Below are 16,027 nucleotides of genomic sequence, written 5' to 3' on the forward strand. Positions count from 1 at the left end.
CATTAGTGCACACAAGCGAAGGAGTACTGTTATAATGAAACACTCCTGAACACAGAATAGCAGTAGGGCAGGAATCACATGTTTCAAATTAAGTGATCCCGGTTGTTAAATTTACTCATACAATATCGCTGATTGTCCATGTAAACGTGCATAATTTACGTAGGTGAGACTTGTCGGTAACTTCTGAACATAATGAGAAGCCTTTTTATATTTTTTTCCCTTTATTGAATTCCGATTCCCCCCGAAGGGGGCGGGCTGGCAGCAGCTTAGTATGCCGCTATCGTAAGGTAGCCTTTGGTACTTAATTTTTCAGTGGCTACGAAGCAGGTTTCTTATATTAAAACAGTTTAATAATGTTATTTAATTTTCAGAAAATAAAATGAATTATATGACCTTTAAGATCGTTAAGATACGAATTGAACATACCAAAGAGCGGCGAAATAAATACTGATAATTAGCAGCATTAAACAAAATACACGGTCTAGTGACATTATTGTGACCACCACCTATGTTCGACGTCAACGTGCTGCTTCCATTCACAGACGGCAGGTGGCAGCACTAGCAGACGAGGGTGAATAAGCCGTGTCAAGAGGGACGCGGACAATGCAATGCCGTTGACAGATGAACCAAGTGGCTACCAACTGAGCCCAACGACTGTTCAGCGAACATTGCTGCGTGTGGGCCTACGTAGCAGTCGCCTGGTTCATTCACAGTTACTGCTTCACAGACAAAATAATCAGAAAACTTCTCTCTGAGCTATGTTGCTTTTTTTTTATTAGTGGTTGATCTTTCTCACTCCATTCATATAAATCCACGACTGACAAAATATCTTGAATTTTGAAACCATCACGTTACCTGAGAAAGTTATGCAGGTCACAGCAACCTCGTATTATGCATTGGCACAAAGAAAGATCAGTATTCAATGGTCGATGGAGCATTTCCCATTTATTGACCAAGATTCCAAATCCACGAGGCGTATTCGAAAAGTAAGGTCCGATTAGGCGCGAAATGGAAACCACTGTGAACATCCAATGGGAGTTTGCATAGATGTGTTGGGCAGTGTATTAGTGCGCTATTTTCAAAAAAATGGCTCTGAGCACTATGGGACTTAACTTCTGAGGTCATCAGTCCCCAAGAACTTAGAACTACTTAAATCTAACTAACCTAAGGACATCACACACTTCCATGCACCGTAGCGGACGCGCGGTTCCAGACTGTAGCGCCTAGAACCGCTCGGCCACTCCGGCCGGCTTCGCTCTTTTCAGTTCAGAGCGCAAAGTGATGACGGAGATATGCCTAAAACAACTGTGTCTCCTGCAAAGTATGTGGATCTGCTGAGAGATATCCCCTGAAGCTATGCAGCCCACATAACATAAATGTCATGTGTATCTTTCTTCAAGACAATTTTCTGCCACATTATGCAGGGGCATTGAATAAGCTCTTGCAGCGCTTTCGATGGGAAGTGTTTGATCACCCACAATACAGCCTTAATTGGCTTCCTCCGTTGTTCATCTCTGCTCACATGAACCGCTGTCTATGGCGGCAATATTTTGCTACAAACAACGGAAGGCAGACCAACGAAGAGAATTGACGGAAGGCACAGGCGGCTGCTTTCTGTGACGAGGGTACTGGAAAGTTTGTACGCCGCCATGACAGATGTCTAAGTCGGAGCGGCGACTATTTAGAGAGGTAGGTGGAAGGTGTGGCTAACTGTAGCGAATAATTTTTTTTTTTTATTTTCGGTGTAGTTTTCATTTTGCGATCGATCGGACCTTGCTTTCCGAACAACACTCTACATTCCTTCGTGTTCTGCTGTGTCGGTAACTGTATATAACTGTATACACGTTTATTTACACTCAAACATGTACCTGCATAAGTAGCCAAGTAGTCAACAACCACAAAGCGCATGGACTGATAGAAATCCTGGAAAGACGATTGAGCTTCAGGAATATTTAAGGAGCCCTTGTGGTGTCACCGCCAGCCACCACACTTGCTAGGTGGTAGTATTTAAATCAGCCGCGGTCCGTTAGTATACGTCAGACCCGCGTGTCGCCACTATCAGTGATTGCAGACCGAGCGCCGCCACACGGCAGGTCTAGTTTAGAGAGAGTCCCTAGCACTCGCCCCAGTTGTACAGCCGACTTTGCTAGCGATGGTTCACTGTCTATAGACGCTCTCAATTGCAGAGACGACAGTTTAGCATAGCCTTCAGTTACGTCATTTTCTACGACCTAGCAAGGCGCCATATTCAGTACTATCAGTACCATCTTGAAGAATGTCTTCTGAACAGATAATATTGTGACTCATGTACCATCAAGAGCGACGTTCATCATTAATGGATTAAAGTTAAGTATCAAACTAAATACGTCCGCTTTCTGAATTCTCATTCCTTGTCATGTTCCAGACCTGACGTCAGTATAGTTCTTCCCTCCTCACGCCAGCCTGCGTGGGGTAAAACGCGTGCACTTCGCCCTCACTCGTAACACTGTGTTGGCTCTTCTGCCAACCCAAAAGCTCTCATCACGTTTTTTCTTAAAAACCCTGTCCTTAAATACCGTGGAGTCAGCAGACCTACCATATGCATCCATACCTACGAAAATAAATTTGTAGTTGGCATCACACATAGCGAGTAGCGCGACTGAGGAAAAGTTTTTGTAATTATAATACAATGAACCACTTCCAATTGGTTTGATCACTCCTATACATTTTCCGTGGGTGGCTCCAATGCAGTGTGGAAACTTGGTTTTTTCGCAAAAATCAGTAGCCGTCTTAAGCTAAAAATCTGTGGTGAGGCCTCGAAAACATTCTTGTCTAACGTTTTCCAGTTGGCATTTAAAACCTGTCTTAAAAACTCTGAGATTGTATATTGGCTTACAATGCACTTGTTATGAAGATCTGTCGTCGAAGTTCCCGTTGTCAGTTAGCTGAATGAAAATCAAAACAGCTGCTGAATCTATTTAACATACCTAATAAATCAATTTAACATACAGAAGTATAACTATTTATACAGAGTGATAAAAATTATTGTTCTCTCTCCCTCCTTCTATTGTACCTTTTTTCAGTCACACTCATTCAGAAGAAGTGGAAATCCATCCACTCAAGTCATACGAGAGAACTTCTTTGAATAAAAGGTGTTAAAAGTGGTTCAGCTGTAACCAGAAGAAAATAGAACACTTATTCTGAAGAACTACGTTTTCTAAAAACTGCGGTGAAAAAATCTACTACAAACATGGACGAAGAAGACATCGTGAATGAAGAAGAAACCGAAACTTCTACATTGTTTGGTAATGGACCTACATGCAGGATCTCTCAGCATATGTCTAAAAAAAAAACAGCAACGACTATGAGCTAATTGTTCTAAAAAAAGAGATTGCAGCGGAAGATAAATCTCGCACTTTCGATTAAACAGGTGAGGATAAGTTGTTTCTTCTCTCTATATTAACTGGGATTCACAAGATACCCGCAGAGAACCATTAAAATTGAGGGGAGACATGATTTCTCTCGTCGCTGCTGGCCAAAAAGCTGTACAGCAAGGATGGCAGCAATGGTTTTCAGTGGACCCTTCACTCCTCTGCCACCGCCATCAGTGCTGCATGGAACGCCATCGTATGGACCAGCAAACAGTGTATCAGCCAGGACTATCGGATCGACAACAAGAAATTAAAGTTTTCCGTACTCAGTTTCAACAACGCCCAAATGCAAACATACGCTTACAATCTCCTCCATATGCATATACTTCAGTCACATCAAATGATGATTCTGATAGTCAGATGAGTGGACTTTTCCTGTTCAGCATGTATTGTATATATAGACAAATATCCTACATATACCGTTATGCTGACGACGAACGAGTCGTCGCCAATGTTGGCTGGTGGCCAATGTGGTTGTACAGGATTCTTCTTGGCTGCATACATATGATTATAAACAGATAGATATTGAGGCCTCACTTAGGCCATATGTTACTAAGTGCCGTGTTGGAGGTTGCTTTTTATCAGATGAAGGCTATGCTACTTTACTACTTGACGTCCCTAGCAAGAGTGGACGAGAGCTCGCTAGAAACTTGAGGCGCTGGTCGCGACACGCGGGTCCAACGATACTAATACGGACCGCGGTCGATAACAGCAACCTCTAACAAGTGTGGTATCGAACGTTGATACCACATATACAACGTACAAAACCTTGGAAAATAAATGTTCTTGTTAATATTCCTTTTGAAATAAAAGTTCTTATTAACGTTCTACTTTCAATCGTACCTTGAACCAATTTCCTTTCGACATAATACGATAAAAATATTGAATTATAGTTAACTTACCTCAAAGTGAGTACGAGTTTTTCTTCTGGTGAGACACACTTTATCATTTTCGAATCTTTCCCGGTAGTATAAACCTTTATTAACGACAATAATTCAAAGAAAGACAATTTCGACATTCGTAAGTAATTAAAAAAAATGTGGTCTAAATACCGTTCATCAAAAGGGAAGCAGCTACTTGGGTAGCAGAGTACTTGTGGAGTGCACATGTGAGTTTCTTTAGACTAGACAGTAGTTTGAGGTGCTCTGCTGATCACTCGCCAAACGAAACGCAGCAAGGGAAGTTAAATGGCCTTTGAGAATAACGATGCTTCCACTGTCTTAATTATACCAGGAAACTGTTGAAGTATTCGTAATAAAGTTCCCTAATTCACTGTTCCCCAGAAAAATTTTTCGCACTAAGATTATTCTTGGGACCGAGAGCTTGGTGAAAGCCGAAGTGGAAAGCTCTGAGATATTTAACGAGTCGTGGAACGTATATCAGAAATACAGATTAGAGGCCATAGGAGGGGGAGTGTTGAGTGTGACAGTGAAATTGTCTGGTGTAGAGAAACCAAGTTAATTGTTGTACGTTAAATGAATTCGCAATTGCGAATAAGGGCAACCATCGTCTGCAGAATGGTATGACGAAAGTGAAAATTTGTGCCAGACCCGGACTCGAACCTGGCTTTCCCACTTATCGTGAGGGCTCGCCTCCTTTTTTTTACCTTTGCCTTTCACGGGCAAGTGCTCTACCAACTTTTTTTTAATAAAAATAAAAATGCGGTTCCTCCGCTTTATGGTCCAAAATCGCGACCACTTTTTTTTTTTTGGGGGGGGGGGGTCAGGAATGCAGGGTAAATAAACAATCTTTATTCGTACAATTGTGCTATCCTAGGTATAAGAAAAGTATCGAGACAGCCAAAACAAAGCTAAAACAATTTGAAAACCATAAAATCAACGTAATTTTTTTTTTTTTTTTGTAACATGAATAAAGTAGATGACAATCCTAGTCACGGGCTGGAGTGAAAATGAAGTTATCATCTGCATCACAATCCCTGCAGCACACTATGTCGCAACATAAATCTGGCAGAAAGCCATATAATCTTGACCATTTCTGCATTTGTGGGCGGCATGTATTTCTTCTGCGTCGACCATTCGAAGGACCATTATCTGATGCGGTTACGGTTTTTAGCATCGTTGTGTGTGTGTTTTTGTTTTGTTCTTTTTGTTCACGTATATTTTATCCAGTCATAACTGGCGCCAACAGGCAGGGACCAGTTTTCTTCTCAGTGTGCTGTATGCCAATATAACTGAACCGCGCAGTATTGTCTCTAGTCGTTCTGCTGCAGGATTCTTCTCAGTTCTGGGACACTCCAGCTGCCGGGCGGATTGTGAAAAACACTCCCTAAAAAATTGGAAAAGTAAGTCCTGTATTTCGTATGACTCCGTACAAGCTCGTGTTGTTCTTGTAAATACATCCAATACTCCATCACAGACTTAATATCGTACGAATACAAATATTTCGTCGCATGGCCAGCGATCCAACTGACCGCATACGTCTTTTGTTTGGGAAAAAAGGTCTTGTCCGGTAGAAAAAGTATATCTGATGTGATTTCTGTGTAGTTATTGCGCCGAAGGAAGGCCAGTATTCGACGCGTCAACATCCAGACGTCCCTCGCTGCGCCACACACTAAACCATGTTCTTCCGTTGCTAACAGTACACAGTTTGTGCAAAGAGGAGAATCGACCATATGAATTGTATGTAATCGACTCCTGGTCACAAGTTTACGGTTTATAAGAATATACCACATCGATCTCGCTGCTGTTGAGAGTAATGGAGTATGCACTGCACACCAAATGTGGTTCCACGTTCTCGACGGGTATTTGAATTCAATTATGTTGCGGCCATGGTGATCCATCAAGCACCTATAGATCTCCTGAGTCGTGGGTATTCTCGTCGAAGGTACTTTCAGACGAACATAATTCGTATCTTCGCTCTCATGTAAAGCGCCAGTGCTTTGTTTCTCACGTTTGTGAGGTTGACGCCACCGTTCCGGAACTGTAGCGTTAACGTGTCATATTTGATCTTAAATAACATCCCAGTACTAACATAGTAACCAAAGGCAGCCATGAGGCGGTCTGCAGTACCCCTCGGTATTGGTAGGATCTGCGCTAAATGGGGCAGTCGTGACGCTAAGTGAACGTTAGTGTATGCCACGCGCTTGATCATGTCAAAGGCTCTCAGTGAGTTGTTGCGTATTGTCAGACGAACATTCTGCAGAAGCCGCCGAGAACTCGCCGCCGCTGACCGCCGTAGTGAACGGGTAAATGTGATCCCCAGACATCTCAGCGATTCCACCGTCTGAAACGGTCCCGGTACGTCTTCCAGACCCCGTCCAATGTGCATAATTTTGGATTTCGTCATGTTAACGACACTGCCTGCCGCAGTCCCGTAAGAGTCTATATGTTCAACAGCCTGACGCACTTCATGTCCTGATCTGAAAAGAAGTATCAGGTCGTCCCCGTATGCGCGATAAACGAAAGAGTTCTCATTAAGCGCTATCCCAGTAAGTGAGCGCCTCATAACACACATCAGCGGCTCAAGCGCTATCGCAAACAGCATCATGGAGAGTGGACACCCTTGTCGGACTGAGCTGTTAATAGGAATCGAGCCCGCTTCCCGGCCGTTTACAATCACCTCGTATTAGCCTCATAAGAATGGAGATGAAAACAGGTGGAATCGCCATTCGGCTCATGACGGACGCCAAGAAGTTATGGTTTATCCTGTCGAACGCACGATCGAAGTCCACAGATATCATCGCTGCTCGCATTTTACATGTTCCCGCAAGGGCGATGACGTCACGGTATTCACTTAAAGCAGCGGAGATGTTGCTTCGCACCCCTAGGCAAGCTTGATCAGGGGATATTGTCCTGGATATCGCCAGCTTGAGACTAGACGCTAGTAGTCGTGCAAAGATTTTGTAGTCGGTGTTTACCATAGTGAGAGGCCGATACTGATTAAGAAGAATAAAGCCGGTCACAAAATCCGACGGTAGGCACATGTCTGGACGACTCGCCTCATTGTACATCGACACCAACTGTGGCACCATCATGTCCACGAATTCTCGATAAAACTCTAGCGTAATCCCATCTGCCCCTGGTGATTTATGGGCCGCTCCTTTTGTGAGTGCCACCTTCATATCGTCTTCTGTGAGTGGCTCCATAAGCGCTGCCTTATCTGTCTCTGTCAGTGCCGTTTGCAGATGTTGCAGTATCTCTTCCCCCACCCGACGGTCCGTCGGTGTACCGACATAGAGGTGGTGGAAATGCTCTAAAAATTCATTTGCAATGTCCTGTTGTGTTGTCAGTTGACGGCCATCTAAACCGTGGAGCACTGTTAACGATGTCCGGTGGTAACGTTTATGTTCCCGCGACACATGGTGAATCGAGGTACGTTCCCCAGTGATGGTGTCGAGACATCTTGCACGTATTGGGATGCCACCCAGTCGTTGTCGCGTGATCGATAGGATTTGTGCCTTGACACGATGAACTTCCGCATGATGTTCTGCAGACGGCACCTGGAAGGACAGCTCACGAAGCATGGTGTAATAATAATCAAGTGTGTCTCTTTGCCATCTCGTCTTATCCCGACCATACTGTATTAGAACTCTTCTTGTTGCCGGCTTAGTACACTCGAGCCACCATTGAAGCGCGGAGGTATATGTTGGTAGACGCCGTTGACATTTGGCCCATACCTCCTCGACTCTCTGACGACATTCGGGGTCCACCAAAAGTGACGAATTGAGCTTCCATGTCCCGCGGCTTCTCCACACACTTTGCCTAGGGAGTGATATGCTACAAATGTAAGCCAGATAATCAGTAAATGCCGCAGGCCATCGTTCCGCGTCGACCACCTTATCCTGTGGGCCAACCGAAACATATATTCGATCGAGTCTGCACGCCGAGTGACTGGTAAAAAAAGTATATCCCTCACGGTTCCTATGAGTCATGTCCCAGGTGTCGCTTAACTCCAGATCCCGGCATAGCACATGCAATTCACGACAGGTATTGTAATGTGGCGTCTTTTTGGGCTAAAACACAATTGAAGTCATCACCTTAATGAAATGATCGAATCTGCCGATAAATAAGGGCACAATCTCTTCCGAATAATATCTCGAACGCGCCCGTCTGTTGTCTGTGCCGGAAGGGGCATAAACATTGAGAATGCGAATTCCATTAACAGTTATCGCCAGTCCTCGTGCCGAAGGTAGATAAGCCAGGTTGCGAACCGGAATCCCGTCTCGGGCCAATATCGCCGTTCCACTGTCGAACTCAGGAATGTAAATTTCCTGCACCATCAGTTTGTTTATCCACATCCGACGCGTATATCATGTCCCTAAACAACTGCTGTTTCACGGGAGATCTAATGGTATTTATATTCACTGTCCCTATTCTGTATGCCTAGGGTCGAGTAGCTGTCATCTCCACATGATGTTAAAATGACAAAGTTCCACCGTATCGATAGTCCCTTAGCACATTAGCAGAGGGTCGCCCGACGGACGTGTCCCTGCGGCATTAGGTTTCTTGAGATGCGGACGGATGCGAGTCCCCACCAGTAGAATGGTCCGCATCGGTGATTTCGTTGTCTTGCTCATACCGGCTGATATTATTGGGGTGCTCCAAAATTTCCTGTGAAGCATTGATGTGTGACATCTGTTGTTCTTTCGCAACTTTAGACTCCATCGCAGAAGGGGTAGCAGGCCCCTGTGCGGATGCGTCGTCTGAACGACATAACATCTTTTCACTGTCCAAATTCATATGGTCTGCGACATCCGAAGCTTGTGGTTCCAAGTCAGACAACTCCATAGTGTTAGACTCATCTGGGCTCCCAATAAGAGAAGGGAGCGTCTCCGCAGAGTTTAGTCGGCGCTTCTTGCGGCGCTTTGGCGAGCGTTGTTTGCGGACCCTAACCTCGGCCTCTGTTGTTGGCGAATCTTGCATCTCCTATGTTCCCGCCGCCGCCGCAATGACCTGGGGCCGTCGCACTCCAGCTCCCATGCCAATTGTGATGCTGTCATCCTCTTTCTGCACCACCTGTAGTGTCTGAGATTGGAGGTTGGTCGGAGCCATTCTTCTTCAATGGGGTCCGAAGGCGCCTCAATCACCTGCGGCGTCGGTTCGATAGTGCGCTCCGACCTCGGCGTCACCTCCTCACGAAGCGCCGTCACGTAAGTGACGTTGGTGTTGTCGGATTCTGGATGTCTCCGCTGGGGAGTTGCACGAGTCTCCTCTGCGTACACGCAGATCGAAGATGTCCTTCACCACAACACCCGGAGCATGTCCGGGGCTGTCCACCATAGATGACAATAGCTCTACAGCCGCCGATGTTGATGTACGATGGCACATGTTTCGTAAGGGCAATTCGCACCTGTCGGACACCATTGAGCACTGGATACGTGCTAAAACTTGCCCAACGTTCGGCCGTATGACTAATAACTCTGCCATATGGCTGGAGTGATTCAGTGACCAATGATTCGGGTACTTCGAAAGGCAGCTCGAAGACTCGAATCGTGCACACGCCCAGACCCGCATGAGTGACTAAAACTTCGCCAATATGACCATCCGAGTGTCGGAACTGGAATCCTCGTTTGGCGGCTTCAATGATCCTATCGCATGCTGCGTCGTCAATCATCTTTACGTAAAGAGCGCTGCTCACGACTAATAAGGAATTCCAATAATCTCCGTGTAATTAAGATGCATATCGTCCCTCAAGAAACGTTCGATTTCGAAAGCCTTCGGTCTTCCATACTCGTTACAGAACGTGAACTGTATCGCAGTTTTTCGGAAATTGTGTGCCATTGCGTTCGATTCAAACAGTAACATACGCGAGTGACGACGGTGTAAACACCGCTTCTTCCGCGAACGCTCGCAGCCGGGACGTAAACAAGTCGGAGCTGCCCCGCGGCTAAAGGCGGACTGAAAGGAAAAATCCGACGCAGTCGGTAGGACTCGAACCTACGCTCCCAGAGGGAAGCAGTTGGCTACCAGTGCACAACTCACGGCCACACCCAAACTTACATATGTCGTCAACCACGCGTCTCGACCTTTACGCGTACATCCATTATGCATGTTCACGTACAGGTCAGTATCGGTAGAATACTACCATATTGTAGTGTCTGTGTTATTCTGATTACGATGCAAAGTTCCTTTGGGCATGCATGAATGACCAGAGCAACAAGCACTGCGGCGACTACAATCGTTGCATGGACGTCCAAAGGAACTTTGCGTCCTAATCACAGTAATACGAGCACTGCAATATCATATTTATCTGCCGATACCGGGCAAGCGACTTTCAAGTGCAACGTCTCACCTTTACGAGCACAAATTTCGCATAACGTGTCACTGCCAAGTAATATAGTTCGATGAAACTAGGACTATACACAGAAAGAATTACTGCAGTACAGTACATAAGATACCTGAAAGAAGTACCCAATGGGACGAACAGAAACGATACTTTTATTCAGACACATATCGAAGATACCGCGATTTATAACGGTTCCCGGTATATTATAAGACAAAAGCCTCTTAATACGGTGTGTGATTATTACGTAATGCAATGCATGCTGCGCAACACTCTCCCATGCTGGCCGCAAGTTTGGGAAGGACATCTTGTGGCAGGGCTTTCCATTCTTCCACCAGTCGGTTGACAACTGCTAGACAGTCGTTGGTGCATGTGGGCGTGCCGCAATACATCTCCCGAAAGCATCCATACGATTATTTAAGTCGGGGGGAACGAGCATGTCCTTCCATTCGCCGAATGGCCTCTCGTTGCAAGAGCTCTTCGCACTGCGCTGTTCGAAGCGATCGCGCATTGTCGTCCATAAAAATGGAGTCAGGGCCAAATGCACTCCTGAAAAGAAGCACAGGGGAAAGGAGTACAGAGTGCAATACCGTTGACCGGCGAATGTACCACGTTCAAACATTTGGAGGTCAGTGCGCCCCTGAGACATCATCCTTCCCGACAACATAACACCACGACCGCCGAAACGATCAATTTCGACAATGTTCCTGGGTGCATCAGGTGCATCACGCCAGAAGAGCGTACGTAATGCCCCGAGGAATATTGTTAAACGTGATCGTTTTGGTGGCCCAGCCTTTATGATATGGGGAAGCATAACGTTGCAGGCACACAGAGATCTCCAAATTTTTGAACACGGCACACCTGCTGGTCAGCGTTATTCTGACACTATAATCCTTCCCCATATGTGGCTTTTCAGGGGGGGGGGGGGGATTTTGGCCCTGACTTAATTTTTTTGGAATGAGAGGATATTCGGTGAATGGAAAGGTGCGCTCGTATTACAGCACGTCCCCAAGCACCAGCGACCGCCCAACAGCTGTTAACCACGCTGTTAGAGGAATGAAAAGCCCTGCCACAACAAACCCCTACCAACCTTGTGGTCAGTATTTGAGAGTGTTGCAGAGACTGCACTGCCTTACGAGGTGACCACACATCCGATTAAGAATAGTTTCCGGTTTTTTTAATATACAGGAACCATTATAAATCAAAGTGACTTCAGTGCAGTTGCTGATTTTCAATAAAAATGTCATTTCTATTCCTCTCACTGCGTTATTTCTTTCAGTTACCTTCGTATTGTACTATATTATAGCAGCTCTTTCATGCGTGATACAAGTTTTATAGAGCTATGTTACTTGGCAGTAACACATCTTCCGAAAGTTAATTTAATCCTTAAGATTTGCACTATACTATAATACTAAAATAAAATAAAATTACTGTGATCTTTTAAAAATTTTTAAACTATCACTTTGACATTTACACTAACAAACAATTTATCAAATGTTCAAATGTGTATGAATTCTCAAGAGACCAAACTTCTGAGGTCATTGGTCCCTAGTCTTACACACTACTTAAACTAACTTAAAGTAACTTATGCGAAGAACAACACACACACCCATGCCCGAGGGAGGACTCGAACCTCCGGTGGGAAACAATTTATCCGTGTTAAGAAAAATCTGCAGCTGTCAACTATAAAGTACGTGTTCAAGTAGGGCAGAATTTGAGTGCTTTATGATGCTATATCTCCATAACAAACTTCCCTTAATTTTCCCGCATCTTTCCACCGTACAACCGTTAGGTACATTGGAATTTAAGATATAATATAACTTGAAACCGTACGAACTCAGACTTATTCATCTAGGCAATTCAGTCTGGAACCGTGCGACCGCTACGGTCGCAGGTTCGAATCCTGCCTCGGGCATGGATGTGTGGGTTAGGTTAGTTAGGTTTAAGTAGTTCGAAGTTCTAGGAGACTGATGACCTCGGATGTTACGTCCCATAGTACTCAGAGCCATTTGAACCTTTTTGAAGACCTATTCAATTGACTCTCAGTTATGAGCTAGTTTTTGTCTCGTAATTGTAGTCAAGTTAAAGTAGCGGCTGTTGAAGCAGATTCTCAGATTCTACAAAACATGTGCTAGGAAATTAAATGGAAAACTGGTTTGTCTACAAACAAGGCTACTGGAGGTTCTATAATCCACATGCAGGATCCTTCAAGTCAAAGTGTCAGTTCCTTCATCATTTACTTGCGCAGTGGAAATATTATGGAAGTTACTGACCTTGAAAATATGCTACCTAGATTGGGAGGTTGCTTTGCCGTTGACCTCCTCCTATCATTTAGGAAGAGTCTGGTGTGTGTTGCATCGTGTGGATGACTGTTATGAGTACTGTTGCTCCGTAGTTTCGTGTTTGCGCTGTTAATATTACACCGATTTACACGTAAAAAGGAATAAATCTGTAGATTTAGTGGAAATAGCTTGAAAACTGCTACTGTCTTCCAACTTTATCTGTGAGGCCATAGCATAGTACACCTGCTGTTTTAATGTCCTGAAAATATTAAACTTTATATGAAATTTGACTCATAAATGACAACAACGCGATCTGACAATTTCAGTGACATATCAGGTTGCTGACCAACTTTCATAGCACAATACACAGAGGCAACAAAATTCGTGGGATAGTGATATATACATCTACGGCGGTAATATCGCGTACACAAGGAATTAAAGGGCCCTTCATTGATTAGCTATCATTTTACTCAGGTGATTCATATGAAAAGGTGTCCGACGTGGTTATGGCCGCACGACGGGAATGAACAGACTTTGAACGCTGGAATGGTAGTTGGAGCTAGACGCATGGGACATTCCATTATCGCAAATCGTTAGGGAATTCAATATTCCTAGATCCACAGTGTCAAGGGCCTGCCGAGAATATAAAATTTCAGACATTACCACTCACCATGGACACCGCAGTGGCTGATGGCCTTCACTTAACGACTGAGAGCAGCGGTGTTTGCGTAGAGTTGTCAGTGCTAACGGACAAGCAACACTGCGTGAAATAACAGGAGAAATCAATGTGGGACGTACGAAGAACGTATCCGTTATGAGAGTGCGACGAAATTTGGCGTAAATAGATTATGGTAGCAGTCGACCGACGCGAGTGCCTTTGCTAACACCACGACATCGTCTGCAGCGCCTGTCCTGGGCTCGTCAGCGTATTGGCTGAACCCTAGAGGAGTGGAAAACCGTGACCTGGTCAAATGAGTCCCAATTTCAGTTGGTAAAAGCTGATGGTACCATTCGAGTGTGACCTAGACCCACGAAGCCATGGACCCAGGTTGTCAACATGGCTCTGTGAAACTGGTGGTGTCTCCATGGTGGTGTGGGCTGTGTTTCCAAGCAATGTATTGGATGATTGACTGGAAATGGCTATGTCCGGCTACTTCGGGACGATTTTCAGCCATTCATGGACTTCACTTTCCCAAAGAACGATGGAATTTTTGTGGTTGAAAACTGTTGGTGACTGGTTTGAAGAACATAATGGAAAATTCGAGAGAATGGTTTTTCCATCAGGATAGCCCAAAATGAATCCCATCGGACGTTTATCGGATATAACCGAGAGGTCAGTTCGTGCACAAGATGCGCGCTGGCAACACTTTAGCTGTTACGGACGGCTATAGAACCAACATGGCTCAATATTTCTGCTGCGGTCTTCCAACAACCTGTTGAGTCCATGCCACGTCGTATTGCTGCGCTACGTCGGGCAAAAGGAGGTCTGAAACAATATTAGAAGATTCCCATTACTTTTACCACCTCAGTGTAGAACAATTAAAGCACCCTGTGACGTAAGTTAAATCAAGATAATTTACAACTATAATCTTCCAAATATTCCCCACGAACTCTGAATGCAAGCAAATTCTTCCCGATGAGAAAGACACTTGCAATGCAGATGTGACGGCACTCGGTATGTGCTTATGGCTGACGAATGGTAAACAGATCACCTGAAGGAAAATTCTCGAAACGTCTCTTCAAGAACACTGCGACTTGGACTTACCTTAGTTAGAGCTGAAGATGGAATATAAATCGAAAAAAAAAAACAGTATAGCTGCTCAATGTTGTTTCTAGAAATATTACTTCAGCTAAAAGGAGTTCAGTTCAAATATTGCACCAGTACATGATGCTGATATGAACAAAGCATGGAAAAAAGGTTTAGTGAGGACAAGAATTCCGAAGAAATTTGCATATAAAGTTAGTTATTATTCGTAAAATGGACACAAAACAACATGAATAATATGCAAGTGTCCATTAATGGACCATGTGGACACACAAAATCACACGTTAAAAAAGAAAAAATGCGGAAAAATCACCTAATATACATGATAATCCCCAAAATATTATTTAAAATGGGGAATGTAACGTGCAAAGCGACAGATATGATCTGATGACTAGAATAAAAATAGATATTGTTCCTCACGCATTCTAACAAAGATGCATATCGAGCAAAGAGCAATCACACCTAAAACACTTCTCGCAAATGAACACGAATAACCACCTAACACACGATTACGGCAGTCCAGGACGAGTAATTCTGGAAGGCTTAGCTTCAAAATGACTATCTCAGTATCGCAGGGCACATGTTTATACATTACGTGTTGATGATAGGGAGATCGACAGCATCAGGCGAAAATTCAGAGGAGAGAATAGAAAGGGAGTAAATGTCAGGCAGACAACTCCGCCGAACCGAACTGAGAGCCTCAGTGGAAAGCAATGTGACGGGCTGGCTAGATTCCAGTACAAAATACTGACTAAAAGTATGCCTTACACTGCTCAACCGAAGATAATGTCGTACCAGCAGACGGAAACACTGAATAGAGAATCTTTGAGTCGTAAGAATGCTTAGCAACTCACATACTTGCCTGACTGTGAAGAAAGTTATATTTCAATTGTAAGATGTTAAATGTAGGAAAAAGTAAGAAAAAACTGTTCTTGTGGTACTTCTCACGTTGTTTCACATGAGCACTTCATAAATTTACATCAGAAGTAAATGAAGCATTACGTTTTGCGAAAGTAACGTGCACTCAGCCCTAATTCTATTGAACCCGCGTTCTCGTTCCATCCCATGACCAGTCTATGACGTAACGACGATTTGTGAACGACTGGTACGTTATGAGTTCTGTCAGATTGTTGGGATGCGAGAAATTCGGTTAGCCGAACGCCATATAGTCGCGGATCTCGTTCGACCCCTTACTAATGCGCAGTTGCTGTCAGAGGATAAATGGGCGTGGTGTAGCACTCTTGTAATGTGTGACAAGAGCTGGAATTACACGATCGTACTAGGGAAAGGGAGAATGGTACGTGTACTGTGTAATCATCACGTGTCGT

Source organism: Schistocerca gregaria, chromosome X, assembly GCF_023897955.1.
Source record: "Schistocerca gregaria isolate iqSchGreg1 chromosome X, iqSchGreg1.2, whole genome shotgun sequence".
In the NCBI taxonomy this organism is placed as follows: domain Eukaryota; kingdom Metazoa; phylum Arthropoda; class Insecta; order Orthoptera; family Acrididae; genus Schistocerca; species Schistocerca gregaria.